The 13513-nt window shown below is 43.7% G+C and overlaps 1 protein-coding gene across 9 annotated transcripts in view; it reads left to right on the top strand.

The window, feature by feature from the left end:
• The first annotated feature begins 7460 nt into the window (after nt 1–7460).
• The window catches only part of Zfp157 (zinc finger protein 157), a 34106-nt gene continuing 28053 nt past the window's right edge, over nt 7461–13513 (top strand). For 2 of the 9 annotated variants that reach the window (XR_015634078.1, XM_087578827.1), the window contains exons 1-3: nt 7461–7823; nt 8677–8848; nt 13280–13420. The gene's annotated coding sequence lies outside the window, so the exon portion shown is untranslated. Of the gene's footprint in view, nt 7824–7926; nt 8217–8496; nt 8569–8676; nt 8849–13279; nt 13421–13513 lie in introns of those variants that run through there. The other 7 variants (XM_087578835.1, XM_087578825.1, XR_015634079.1 and 4 more) reach the window with 6 other exon arrangements.

The raw sequence follows: 13513 nt of genomic DNA, 5'->3' as shown, positions 1-13513 counted from the left end.
CAAAGCCCTCCATTATTAATGTTAATATTATAGTTAAGAGTTAAGTGTGACTGGGTTCATGGAAAATCCCCAGCCAGCTGCAGAAGACTAATACAGATCTGGTGGTCAGGATGCCTAGTAATATGACAAACTTGTGTCCTTTCTGAGAAATACATCTGATATCAGGTTGCCTAACGTTATGACAAACATGTGAAAAACTGAAGAAAAAAAAACTGAGAAACTGAAGAAATTAAGTTTCATAGATGTGAAAAACAAAGTTGTAAAAACAAGGTTTTGAGATATACATGTGACGTCAAGTTGCCTAATGTTATGACAAAGTTTTTTTTAAACAAATGGCTTTTTTAAAAAAAATATTTATTTATTATGTATACAGTGCTGTGCCTGCATGTCTGCCTGCAGTCCAGAAGAGGGCACCAGATCTCATTACAGATGGTTGTGAGCCACCATGTGGTTGCTGGGAATTGAACTCAGGACTCCTGGAAGAGCAGTCAGTGCTCTTAACCTCTGAGCCATCTCTCCAGCCCTACGATAAAGTTTTGGTGATAAAGATGTGAGCCACAAGAATGACCAGACTAGGGCTGGAGAGATGGCTCAGAGGTTAAGAGCACTGACTGCTCTTCTAGAGGACCTGAGTTCAAATCCCAGCAACCACATGGTGGCTCACAACCATCTGTAATGGGATCAGGTGCCCTCTTCTGGTGTGTCTGAAGACAGTTACGGTGTATACATATAAATAAAATAAATAAATCTTTTAAAAAAAAAAAAAAGAATGACCAGACTATTCTGACCGAGTTAAGTTAGGACAAAACAAAGAACTGTTCTTAGAAAAAAACCCCATCCCTCCCTGTGGTAAATCCCAAGAACAACCACAAGATGTCATCCTGACCTTGCCCGACCATCCAGTTCCTCCCCCCCCCCCCCGCCTCCTTCTGAGGAACTTTCCAACTTAGCCCTTTCCCAGTAATTTTCCAAGGCCAGGTGTAGGACTGCATGAGGAAAGTAACTAATTGAGCCAAGAACAGCCCCTTGAGCAGGCCAGCCAATACCTGACCAGATCCTTTGTCCTGTGTTCCACCAATGAGAATAGGCCACCTAACCCTGTTGGTGAAGTCCGCCCTCTGTAGAGAATAAAAGTTGTGTGCTTTTTGAGCTTGGGGTTGCCTCTCCCTGTGTGGATGATCAACCCCATGTACGTGGATTATCAATCCTCTTTATTACATCATTTCCTTTGTCAATTTGTGATCTGTGGGTTGCACTCCTGAGGTAAGGTCACTACGGGGTCTTACAACAAAACCAACATCCTTTGACATCAGCTGACAACAAGAGCCAGTGTCCTTGGCCTGCATAAATGTTTCCCAGTCTCCCCTCCCTCTGTTACCCCTGCTATGGTATAAATTCAACCTTGGGAAAAAATAAAATTTGTCGCCTTAATCAGACTCTTGTCTTGGCATCCTTCTTCGAGTCTCTTGTTCTCCATTCTCTCCTAGGTGGTCCTCAACCTCTGCTGACTGCCCTGAGGCAGACAGGGAAGCTGCATCCCTGAAACCTCAATACTGTGTCTGCCCAAACAAGATCCAAACAATATGATATCAGTAGACTTGTTAATGTATAAGGGGGAAATGTCATGGGCCCCATCCAGAGATGAAGATCTAGTCAATTAATGATTGCTTAGAATAGAATTAATCTTTCTCAGGGATGAATCCCCTACCCTCAATTAGTTATGCAGTACCAAGAGGCCAATCCTAAAAACATATAAGCAACAATGAAGGGAATCATCAGGTTGCATTTGCATATTTATGTACTATATAATGTTATGCATACACATATACTAATAATCAAAGAAAAAGGGGTATGAATTTGAAAGGGAGTGAGGGAGTGATAAAGGACATGAGAGGGGTCAGAGCAAGGAAATGGAGAAGAAAAATTATTTACTTATTGTACTGGCTGGTTTTGTGTGTCGACTTGACACAAGCTGGAGTTATCACAGAGAAAGGAGCCTCAGTGGAGGAAATGCCTCCACAGATCCAGCTGTAAGGCATTTGCTCAACTAGTGATCAAGGGGGGAGAGCCCAGCTCATTGTGTGTGGTGCCATCCCTAGGCTGATGCCATCCCTGGGCTGATGGTCTTGGGTTCTATAAAAGAGCAAGCTGAGCAGGCCAGGGGAAGCAAGCCAGTAAGACTAGGCCTAAGAATGAGGCAAGTCCAGGCAAGTCAGTCACTAGAAAAAAAAACCCAGGCTTCAGGCAGCTAGTCAGAAACTGCCATGCCATCCGAAGCTGCCCGACACCTCGCCTGAAGCAAGGACAATTTCCAGACTTCCCAAGAAACAGTTTCCACCCCTGGGAATGACTGGAATGTCTGCAGATCTGGACCCAACAGATTAAGATAGAGATCATCTACCCCAAAATTCCCCTAATGTGCTTTAAATCAGGTCTTCAAGCTTACTTGGTGGTCTATCTTAGTTATGGGAGACTCCTGTTAGCATCAGAAGTGGTTTATAGTAAGTCTCCAAATCCAGTAATGACATCATCCCTTTCATTAAAAACCCTATTTCCTGGGAATTGTGCTGGCCCAGTGTGATCTGTTTAGAAACAAGCTGCCTTCCAACTAACATGTGATGTGGAAACTGGGGATTCATTAGTGACTAGCCCAGGTGGGCCAAGGCTCAGCCTCCAGCACCGCAGCAGCCACAGCCACCGCTGGGGTCATCACCGCCTGCAACAGGTACACCAGTTGTACGATCCCACTTTTTCTGCCACTGGACCATCAAACCTTCACACGAGCATTAGCAGATTGGTAAGGTTTTCATTCTGGTCAGTGGGGGGGGGGCTTCTTTCAGAGAGGTCTAGCCACCCTCTATGGGCTTAGGGGTGGGCTTTACATGGTCCCTATGACCACTGATGCACAAAATAAGACTTCGACCATTGGATGATTTCCCTCTGGAAAATGGTTTTCATGACCCCTTCCTCTGGGGTTCTAGTAGCCATAGGGGGAAAAAAAACTCCTGAGCTTAAGTGGACCACTTTTTGCTGTGAGTCCAAGACTCAACCAGCCCCTAGCATCTGCATGATGATCCAATAACTCTAGACTGGCTTCACATTTGTATTAGTTGTTGAATTTTTCTTGGGATGCTGGTATGAATAGTTCAATAACATATACTCGTCACCCAGTGGATATCTTGTCATCTTCGATCATGCCTCCAGGTTCCCATCTGGCATGTATCCTGGCAAAACTCAAATCTCTAAAGCTAATGCCCAATTTGAGGGAGGGCATCAAAGCTTGTATACCTCTGCAATAAGGTCCGGATTTAGTACCCATTAGACAACGGCTCTAAGTGGCCACTTAATGGCACATTAGATCCAATCATTTTAGTCTGTATGAAGGAAAATAGAAAGAATTCCCCTATGCCCAAGCTTTTACCTATCTTCACTCCAAACCCTCTCTGTTCTTGTCCCCCAACTCAACTCTTAGCTATGAAACCTCTACCAGATGACACCACAACACTCAATCCAGCTAACAAACCAGCCCCTTGCCATTGCAGACTTGACTCTATATGCCTTTCAAAACCCCAACCACCTTAGCTTCTTCTTAGCAGACTTCATCAGAACCTCCTTGCTCGACCTCTCCAGACGGCCCCTCCTCCTGTGCCAGCTGCAGGCTGCTCCAATCCTCCTACCCTCTCACCTACTTTCAGCCCTCCCATCACTTGCTCTAAGTCCACAGCTAAACCCCCTATAAGTTCTTCTCCCCGAAGGACACTGAACCCAGCATTGGTCCTTCTTTTAAGGAAAGTTGCTTGGGTATATGGTCTAATCAGTATACATATTCCTTTCTTATTAAGTGAGCTTTCTCAAATAGAAAACAGACTGGGATCCTCTATCTTTAACTCCCCTGCCTTTATTAAAGAAGTTCACTATGTTACTCAGCCTTATAGCTTGACTTTCCATGATGTACATATGATTCTCACTAATAATTTGCTTACTGACAAATGAAGTGAGTTTGGGAACACCCAAGAATCCATGCAGACAAGACTCATCGAACAGATTCAACATATCCAATTGGATCTGAGGCAATACTTGATCAGGTTCCCTGATGGAATTCTAATTCCCCAGGTGGTATTTTTGTCAAAGATAGATTCATAACCTGCCTTCTGGCTGGTGTCCCTAGGGCAGCAGCATTAAAACCAGTAAATTTTGAAAAGCTCCAAGAGGTCATCGAAGATAAACAAGAAAACCTGTCACAATTTTTAGAGTGCCTTACAAAGACCATATTACAATAAACTAATTTAGACCCTGAAAACCCAGAAGGTAAGCAACTCTGGATGACCGACTTCATTTCCCAGAGCTACCCTGACATTAAAGCCAAACTTAGATGTTTGGAGAAGGGACCCCTAACACCACAGGCAGAAGTCTTGGTGCTGGACTTCAAAGTTTACCATCAGAGAGATGAAAAAGGCCTGCAGACAAAAATACCATATGCTGGCAAAGGCTGTCCAACCAGCCCCAGCCACTGCCCCGGACTCCTGGTCCTCTAAGGCTTAGAGACAATCAGGCTCCTGTTACAAGTGTGGTCAACAAGGTCATTGGGTGAGGGCTTGCCCTAATCCCTGCAAGCCAAAAGAGCCTGCCCTAGGTACAATCAGGAGGGACATTGGGGTATTGATTGCCCTTATGCCACTCAGGACAGAGGGACATCACTCCCAGGTAACCCTCCAGCTGATTTCTTAGACTTGGCTATGGACAACTGAAGAGACATGAGCTCCCTTGACGGACCGCTTCCATCACCAGCAGGATGCCCTGGGTAGTCATAATGGGTATGTGTGTGGCCAATCTTCCTCTTGAACACTGGGGCTACTTACCCAGTCCTGACGAAGTTTGGGAAATCCACCTCTTCTTCTTGTTCCCCTGTTGTCAGGGTAGGAGGACAACTGTACCTTCCTCACCAGATCCCACCACTTAGTTGCATTTTTAGGGGTGTTCTCACCTATTTCTTTTTGGTAGTGCCAACATGTCTTGTCCCCTTATTGGGAAGGGATCTTCTAGCTAAGCTGGGAGCCTCTATTTCCTTTGCCCTCCCTATTAGTGTAAACACAAGCTTGCCAGCAGTCCCTCTGCTCCTCCTTCTAGCCAGTCAACCTACTAACTCTAACGTGTTCTTTTGCCAGCTTCTTAGGTATATCCTCAAGCCTGGGATGTCCAGAAACCCTCTGTTGCTAAACATCATTCTCCTGTTGTCATCCAATTACTGGACTCTATCAGGCACATCACCCAAGTTCAGTACCCTCTTTCTCTCCAGAGCCTTAGGGGATTTAAACCTACCATCTCTGACCTTTTAAGAAAAAAACGCCTCCATCCTACCTCTTCCTTTTTTCACACCCTATACTAGCAGTTAAGAAACCTAATGGAACCTATCACCTGGTTCAACATCTCAGGTTCATTAATTCTGCAGTGGTTCCTCTCCATCCTGCTGTGGCTAATCCTTACACACTTCTTTCCACTATCCCCTTTGGGACTTCACATTTATCAGTTCTTGATCTTAAGGATGTGTTTTTCTCTATCCTTCTAGATGCCCAGTCACAGAACATACCTGGATTGATCCTGACAACTGGACTGTTCTACCTCAGGGATTCTGGGACAGCCCACACCTATTTAGCCAGGCTCTGGCTTCTGACTTGCTTTCTCTGTCTCTCCCTAAATCTAAGATTGTCTATTACATAGAGGACATTCTTCTTTGTAGTCCCTTTCTAGAAATTAGCTAAGCTGACACATCTGCTCTTCTAAATTTCCTGTTCAGTTGAGGCTACGGAGTCTCACCTTCTAAAGTCCAACTGACCACTCCTCACATTACCTATTTGGGACTAACTATTACCCCAACCCACAAAGCTATTAATTTAGTTAGGAATCTAATTCAGTTTCTAACTGTTCCTTCTACAAAGGAATAGCCAGTTTTTCTTTTACATTCCTGGGTTCCTTCCTTTCCCCTCCTTTCTCGCCCTTTATATGAAGCAGAGTTAAGCTCCACCCATGAACCTCTTCTCAATCCTTTTCAAAGGCTCCAATAGGCTCTCTGTAAGGATCTGGACTTACACCTCCCTGACTTGACTCATCATTTTTCCCTCTGTGTAACTGAAAATGAGGGATTTGCCCTTGGAGTCTTAGGCCACCCACTGGGGCCCTCTTTTGCACCTGTAGCATACATGTCAAAAAACCTAGATCTAACAGTCCAGGTATGGGCACCTTGTATTCATACCTTAGCAACCGCTGAACTTCTTATTCAAGAATCTAAAACACTAATCTTTGGGTTGCCTATAACTGTCTTCTTTTCTCATAACCTGTCACAACATCTAAGTTACCAAAGCTTACAAACTCTACCTCCTTCGAGGGTTCTTTTTCTTTAGGTAGCACTAATAGAAGATTTTATACTCACCTCCCAATCATGCCTGCCTCTTAATATTTCCAATCTTCTTCCTCAAACAAATATTAACCATTCCCTATCTCATTTCCGCTCTGAAACTTTAGAGGAAGTATATTACCTTATTCTTCACACACACAGGAGAACACATTACCTTAGACCATCTATACCTGGTATATAGATGGCAGCTCCTTTCTACATGACGGGGCCAGAAGAACTGACTATGCTATAGTGTCAGACACAGAGGTGGTTGAGGCACAGGCCCTCCCTGCTCATAGGCTGAATTGATAGCCCTTACTCATGCCTTGCAACTGGCACAGGGACAATTCCTCCACATCTACACAGACTCCAAATATGCTTTCCCTATCCTCCTGCCCCACACGGCTATCTGTAGTGAGTGCAGGTTACTTATGATGAAAGGAAGATCAGTAACTAATGCAAACCGACTTATGGCCATGCTAAAGGCCTCCCCGGACCTTCCCACAGCGATTGGGATTGTCCACTGTACATCCCACCAGACAAATGGCTCTGTTGTCTCCAAGGGAAACAACCGAGCTGACGGGATAGCTAGAGCTGTGGTGGCCTTAGGGGCCTAGACTCATTTCACCCTCCTCAGGGCATTCTTACACCACAACCCACATCCACACGCTCACTACGTGACACTTGTCAAACTGTGTCCTATCCTCACCAACTCTTTCACCCTGATAGCCAAGCATTGTCTTATTTTGGTACTCCTGAGGACTTATGTTTCTTAAAATCTATCATTGCCTCTTGCAAAATCTGTCAGATGTCAGACTGTCGTGCCCAACTCGTCCGGCAAGGAAGACGCAACACCGTCGGATTCTTCTTAACAGCCTTTATTGCAGGACCACCTCATTTGCTGATATGGGACTTCAAGCAGCAAAAGCGCTCGCCTTATATAGACAGCAGGCTGAGGCTATGCTAATTGTCCTTCAGGGATTGGTGGAGCATGAATCACCTCATTAGCATGGTACTGCTCCCTCATTAGCATATTACTGGCCAACTGATGCCAGTGCAAAACCTGCGCATGCGCAGTACCGCTGTTCACCACAGGAGGGCGCCCTACATCAGACTCCAACTCCGGATATTGTAGCACCCCTTTTCCTACCCGTCAGGGTAGAGGTTCCATTTCTGCAACTCGCTGGAAACTTGACTTTACCCACATGCCCAGTGTCAAACATGTCAAGTACCTCCTGGTCTTGGAAATTTTCTTGCAGTGGGTAGAGGCATTTCCCACCACTAACAAAAGGCTTCATCCCATGATTCAGTGTTCTAGTCCCCCTCCAGGCAGACAATGGTCCTGAATCCATTTCCCAAAGTTTTCAAACTCTAGCTAAAACTCTAGACATCCCCTGGCATTTTCAAAATCCCTATCACCCCCAGTTCTCAGGTAAGGTGGAAAGAACTAACTGCTCTTTAAAAACCACTCTTGTCAAACTGTCACAGGAACATCAGCTCTATTGGGTAAAACTCCTACCTCTGGCTCTTTTTAGGCTACGGGGTCTCCCCAAGTGATGTCTCTTCATCTCAACTTTTGAACTCATGTATGGACATCTGGTCCTAACTCTTGGTCTTTCACTTAAGAGCTTCTCCTCACTGATCACCTACTTACCCCATGATTTTGCCCCTCTGCTCTCTCCTATGGAACTTTGCTGACAATTGTCTAGCAAGGCCACAAACTATCCCCTGTTCACTGCCTGTCAACATTGGAGACCAAGTTCTTCTATACTCTCCAGACCATTGGCCCTCACCTCTCTCTCCTAAATGGCAGGGCCATTTCAAGGTAATTCTTGTGACTCCTACAGCTGCTAAACTCGAGGGACTCTCTCATTGAGGTGAGGACTGTCTCACCTTAAACCTTTCACTCCTCCACCGTGAAATGACTCATTTTACTACACATTGACCCCAATAGGACCCTGCTCTCTTAAGCTCCAGAAGATGTCAGGACCACTCACGTTGTCCCCAATCCCAGAAAAATGAGAGTCTACTCCAGGAACTGTGCTTGATCCCACTGGATTAAACATGGGCTTCTCATCCTCTCCCTGCTGTTCATTTCCATGCAGGATAACCCTTACATCTGGAGATTCAAGGTTCAAAAAAACCCACACTGATAACAAAAAGTCTTTCTACATAAGGTCGGGAAACTGTTCCATAGCTAAAAGCTGATACAAATTGCTGTCAACCCTATTTCTGTCATTCCATCTAAGTATTATTACCTTGTTGTTTGTTTCTTCTTTGACCAGATGAAAGATGATTGTAAAATATAGCCTGACGAATATGGGGGCTGCCCATATTGGTCTTGCCAGATACATATGTTAGGATCATGGATCAATCGCTTCTTCTATCAACAGTGTAAGACCCTCTTCTTCTATATACAAGACCCATGGAATCCCAGGCGGCAAACAGGAGTTATTGGTAAGCTCTTCCGTAAAAACCAAACTGGGTCCCTAGTGAGTACTATTCACATCTACAGAACATATGTCTTAATTGCCCAACCTCTAGATAGCATAAAAGTAGGAAAAATAATCAAACACTCCTCCAATATCCTTACCTTCTTGATATCCCCCCTCATAAATGGCACTAACTTGTAATTTTGCCTTTTGCTGCAGACCATGACCTTGCATACCAACTCCTTAATGCCACGTGACCTGGTCACTTAGAGATTGCTGGCTATGTGTACCCCCTGGAACTAACTCCCAATTGCCACTTACGATCTCTCCAGTGATACTACTAAGTAATCTCATCGTACCTTTTATAAGCTGCCCTGACTCCGATGTTGCCATGACCTCATACCTTTTCTTTTTTTTCTTTTTTTTTTTAATTTTTATTTATCTAATGTATATTACAGATGGTTGTGAGCCACCATGTGGTTGCTGGGATTTGAACTCAGAACCTCTGGAAGAGCAATCAGTACTCTTAACCACTGAGCCATCTCTCCAGCCCCTCATACCTTTTCTTTATCCCCCTTTTTGGCATGGCAAACTGTTTTAAGACATCCAGGAAATGTTCTGTAGGAACACCCAGCTCCTTAGACTGCAATAGAACCATGACCCTTGAGACCTCATCTATGCCACAGTGTTCTGCACTCCAAAACACATGAACCCTTTGTGGCACTCAAGTATATCATCGCCTACCTGCCTGCTGGTTAAGAGTTTGCATGTTGGTGTTCCTTTTCACTGAAGTAGGAGTAACCCAAGGAAAAGAACCTCTAGCAATCCTGGTTGTAGACATGATACCTGCCCAACATGACAAGAGGACAGTTTAAGTTGTGCCGCTCCTGATCGCTGTGGGAATAGCTATCGGTCCTGGTGCTGGGATGGCAGGGCTGGGCTGACTACTTACTTCCCTAACACTGTGCAGTAAGTTCTCTTCCTGGATTGACAATTTTTTTTTAAACAAATATCTGAAACCATGCTCACAATCCAGAAACACATCGATTGTTTGGCAGCAGTGCTGCTTCAGAATCAATGATTTATGTGCATAATTAGAGAGAAGGGTCTATTACCTTTCCTCAGCCTGTGGGTATCCAACTTTGTTAGTCTGGTTTATAGGATGAGAACTTCTAGATATAATGTTATCCATGTGTCTGTTTTTACGCTAATACCATGATTATTTATTTGGTTTCTATAATTTGAAGTTGGGTGTGCTCCATCTGCAGTATCATTTTTGTTTAATTTTGCTTTGAATATCCTATGTCTTTTTACCTCCATATAAAATTTCGTATTTTCCCCACTATGGTTTTAAAGAATAGCATTGGATTTTTGATTGGAAATGCACTGAATCTATAAAATAACTTCAGCAGGATGGTCATTTTTGCAAGATTAGGTCTTTCAACCTATGAGCACAGGACGCTGTTCCTATCTTCTGGTATCTTCCTCAACTTCATTCTTTGGTGTCTTTTTATTTTATTTTATTTTATTTTGGTTCTTTTTTTTCGGAGCTGGGGACCGAACCCAGGGCCTTGCGCTTCCTAGGCAAACGCTCTACCGCTGAGCCAAATCCCCAATCCCGGTCTTTGGTGTCTTTAAAAATGTCACTTTAGACACTGCAGAAATCTTTCGTTTCCTTGGTTAGGTTTTTTTTTCTTAGATTTGTTTTTTATTACATTATTTTTTGTGGTTATTGTGTGATTTCTCTGATTTCTTTTTCAATCTTTTTGTTGTTGGTATATAGGAAGGCTACTGAGTGCTGTGTGTTAAGTTTGTATTATGCTACTTTCCTGAATATATTTATCAGCTTTAAGAATTTTAAGTGTGTATGTGTGTGTAAATTTATTTCTATTTCGTTAATTCCTGATGATTTTGATTATTTCTTCTCTCCTCTCATCTGATATTTGTTTTGTTCTTGTTTTTTCCAAAGTTTTAAGGTATAAAGTAGAAAAACTGAAATGCAATAGAGCCAAAATAGAAAAAAAAAGCCAAAAAGCTTCCAGTCTCAAATCCCAGGTGGTAATGAGCTGAATGCCATAACCAGGTAATAATCATAATGTGCAAAGTGCCTTGCTGCAGAAAGAGTGTCACTCTTTGTCACCAGAGGAACTTGTGATAGTGACAAGCGTTAATCCAGGGGAGTGACTTTTCTCTAACTGAGTCTTTTTCTTCATGGCAGACTAGACAGAAAGATAGGTTTCTCTTCATCACAATTATGGAGTGCTATAGCCAGAGGCCATATTAAACATATGGTTTCAAGGCTCAGTCAAAATGAAATAGGGAGATAGGGATGCAAACACAGCTTTTTTTTTTGTAGCTGGTGTCCACAAGAGGCAGCTATTGAAACAAGCATGATTAGATGGAGATTCTATAAGAAAGTTAAGGAGGGGAGATAAGATTTAGGGATGGGGTAGCATGACCTGCATGCCTTTGGGAAGACGGACCTGCTCGGGACATGGAAAATGAGAGCGATGCATATGAGAGAGCTGGGACTGGGTGGACCCTGGGCTTTGCCGGAGATGCACCACCTGCAAGAAACTTGGAACATTATTATCTCTAGCTGAGTGAGAAGGCAGGCCAGTTGTCGGAACACAGTTCAAGAATGAAGCTGTATGAGAGGGATTCTGAGTGTTTGTGAGAAAACTCACAAGAAAACAAGATTCCTGTGACCTTAGTTCCTTCAAAACGTAGGCTTATTCTTAGAATATGCTTTTGTGCTCCTCCCAGGTGTAGCAAAAAAAAAAAAAAAATGGAGTGAAGCTTTTTTCAGATTACTCCTTGCTGCTTATAATTGTGATTCAGATAATATTTCTACACACTTGTCCTTATAATCATACACAGCTTAAACTCATGTGAACTTTGCTCATATGATCTTGCTTAACCCTTAGAATATTGCCTGATGCTCTAAATAAATTTATTTATTGCACGGGACTTTTGTTCACCTCGCTTTTAGGCCCATTGTCCCAGGTCCCACTGCCTCCAGATCTTTGACAGTTAGGTGATCTTGGTAGTGGCTTTCTATAGGGGAGCAGTCTCAGGCTACATTCATCTGGAAACTATAAATGACACTTTCTTTACTTTCTGTCAACATTCTCAGAGGAGAAGGCTTTACTATTCCCCCTCAGCCTGATCCCTTCGTTCCCATGGGTCTGAGGCACTGATGTCCTTAACATGGCTGTGCTCATATCAACAATACATACTCACACTTCATCTGTTTCCCATGATGGAGGATTTAGTTGTCTCATTCTCTGTGATGATGAATGAGTCCTAGTTCTTACAGATTTTCACAGAGAACAGGAGTTTGGAGCTCAGAACCAATGCTTAGCCTTCGAACAACTTTTGCCTAGGCTGTGTGTTCTGCACCATGAAACTGAGAACTCTGAGTCAACAAATCATTGGCTTTTTACAGCCTTCTCCTCACCATAATCAGTTTACTGGTCATAGCACTCTGAAAGCTCTGAGGAACTCGAGCAAGAATCCCAATTCCCTTTTTACTCATGTATTCTGACACTTCAAGGGACACTCCTGTTCTTTTTTTCTTCCCTCCGTGTAAGAAAATTGAGGTTTCTGTAGTGAGTAAATATACTACCTAATGATAACCTCAAAAGGCTCATTGACTTTGGCAGAGGCTTCTGTGAAAGCAAGGAGGTTTCTCAGCTGAATGAAGCCCTTTGCTGGCAAAGAACACCAATTAGGGAGGCGAGAACCAAGAGCTCCTTTAGACAAGAACCCCCATCTGGTAAGTAAAGCACCTGTTAGCAGATTCCACAGCTAGTGGATGTCTTAGTCAGCGTTCGATTGCTGTAAAGAGTTACCATGGACTCAGCAACTATTACACAAGAAAGCATTTAGCTGGGGCTGGCTTACAGTTTCAGACGTTTACCTCGTTATTGTTATGGTAGATGGGACGACGGCAGAATGCAGACAGACACGTGCTAGAGAAGTATTCGGGAGTTCTACATGATCTGTAGGCAGCTAGAAGAGAGCTACTGGACCTGGTTTCAAACTCAGGCACGGGGCTCATGCATGTGCTGGGAAAGGCTTTCTCTTTGACGCCCCTACCCCAAATAAATATTGTGTTATGCTGAGTTAAAAAAAATCTTTATTTTTCTTTTAAAGGTGTGGAACCAGTTTCCTTTTGCCCTAACGTCTTTCCTCCTTCATCCCTTCTTTCCTGTCCTGTTCTCGTTGTGAAGCCCAGGATGAACCAGAACTTGGAGTTCTCCTAACTCCTCACCCTCCACAGTACTGGGATTATAGCTATGAGCCATCACCTCAGGAATAATCAAAACTTACTGTGGTAGTTTGAATGCACTGACTGGGGAGGTGGTGGACCATTTGGGATACTGAGCCTTGCTAGAGGAAGTAAGCCCCTGGGGGCCAACTGTGACAGTTTATACTTCTTCCTTATTTCCAGTTTTCCCGCTTTACGAGCTGGCCATGCTTTGACTGACGGTGCGATCTCTAAGCTTTGTGCTCTGGCCACCTGCTCCTACGTCTCCTCCACCATTACAGATTCCTCCTCTGGAACTGCGAGCCGAAATAAATTCTTCCTTCCGTAAGTTGCTTTGGGTCATGCTGTTTTATCATGACAACAAAAAGTAATAATACAGTTATTGAATACAGTACCATAGGCCCAGTGGTAGGTGGT

The sequence above is a fragment of the Rattus norvegicus genome, chromosome 12 (genome assembly GCF_021556685.1).
Source record: "Rattus norvegicus strain SHRSP/BbbUtx chromosome 12, alternate assembly SHRSP_T2T, whole genome shotgun sequence".
NCBI classification, from domain to species: domain Eukaryota; kingdom Metazoa; phylum Chordata; class Mammalia; order Rodentia; family Muridae; genus Rattus; species Rattus norvegicus.
The sequence above is the reverse complement of the archived record's forward strand: the minus strand, read 5'-3'. Positions and strand labels throughout refer to the sequence as shown.